Source organism: Pinus tabuliformis, chromosome X (assembly GCF_031772625.1).
Source record: "Pinus tabuliformis cultivar Carrire ecotype Pingquan chromosome X, CPIR1, whole genome shotgun sequence".
NCBI classification, from domain to species: domain Eukaryota; kingdom Viridiplantae; phylum Streptophyta; class Pinopsida; order Pinales; family Pinaceae; genus Pinus; species Pinus tabuliformis.
In genome coordinates this window covers 539,963,902-539,964,888 of record NC_142308.1, presented here as the reverse complement: position 1 = coordinate 539,964,888, position 987 = coordinate 539,963,902, and the positions used below count along the sequence as shown (strand labels likewise).

Below are 987 nucleotides of genomic sequence, written 5' to 3'. Positions count from 1 at the left end.
AAATTTTATCGTAAATACTACCCTCTTGAATCTTCCTATTAATAAAAACTTTTATTGTTTTTGATGCGATTCTCCGATGGTTTAAAGGCAAAGAGCTTCTGTATTGATATCCATATTCAATACCAGTATCGTTGTCGAGGGCAATCTCATCCTCGGCTTCTTCAATATACGGTCGCGTTGTGGATATTGTCGAATTCACAGGGATTTCTAATCCAACGTTGTTCCGAGTGGATTCTGCGGGATTTATAATCTGAGGTTGTTCACAGGACACCATGGGAGAATGCCAGGCGAGTCTTTTACTTTGCAAGCAACTCAAAGAGTTGTCTAGGAATCCAGTGGACGGATTTTCGGCTGGACTTATAGATGATTCTAACGTTTTTGAATGGAATGTAGCCATTATGGGGCCACCAGACACATTATATGAAGGTGGATATTTTAATGCTATCATGAGTTTTCCACCCAACTATCCAAATAGTCCTCCATCAGTGAGATTTACGTCAGAAATGTGGCATCCAAATGTTTATCCAGACGGCCGTGTTTGCATTTCCATTCTCCATGCACCCGGGGATGATCCAAATGGCTATGAGCTTGCTAGTGAACGATGGTTACCTGTGCACACAGTTGAAACTATTCTTTTGAGTATCATATCAATGCTCTCTAGTCCCAATGATGAATCACCTGCCAACATCGATGCAGCGAAAGAATGGCGAGAGCACAGAGATGAATTCAAGAAGAAAGTTAGCAGAATCGTCCGGCGGTCCCAAGATTTTTTTTGAAGTCAGGTGGAACTGAACTGATTTTATTAGTGTTGGCAACTTGTGGAAACCTACTTTTCTGTTTCAAATCGTATTGTAAATATCTTCTCTTTTATGTAGTGGTGCATCAAATCTAGAAAACTTATCTTTTATTCTTCTATGCAATGAAATTTTGAACTGTGCAGAAATTTGAAGAGTGCAGTAAGGAATGGTAGGCATGAACTTGAAGCTT

General features: G+C 39.8%; 1 pseudogene; it reads left to right on the top strand.

The window, feature by feature from the left end:
- The first annotated feature begins 272 nt into the window (after nt 1–272).
- Nucleotides 273–781, top strand: LOC149141119 (ubiquitin-conjugating enzyme E2 7 pseudogene; annotated as a pseudogene).
- The last annotated feature ends 206 nt before the right edge of the window (nt 782–987 follow it).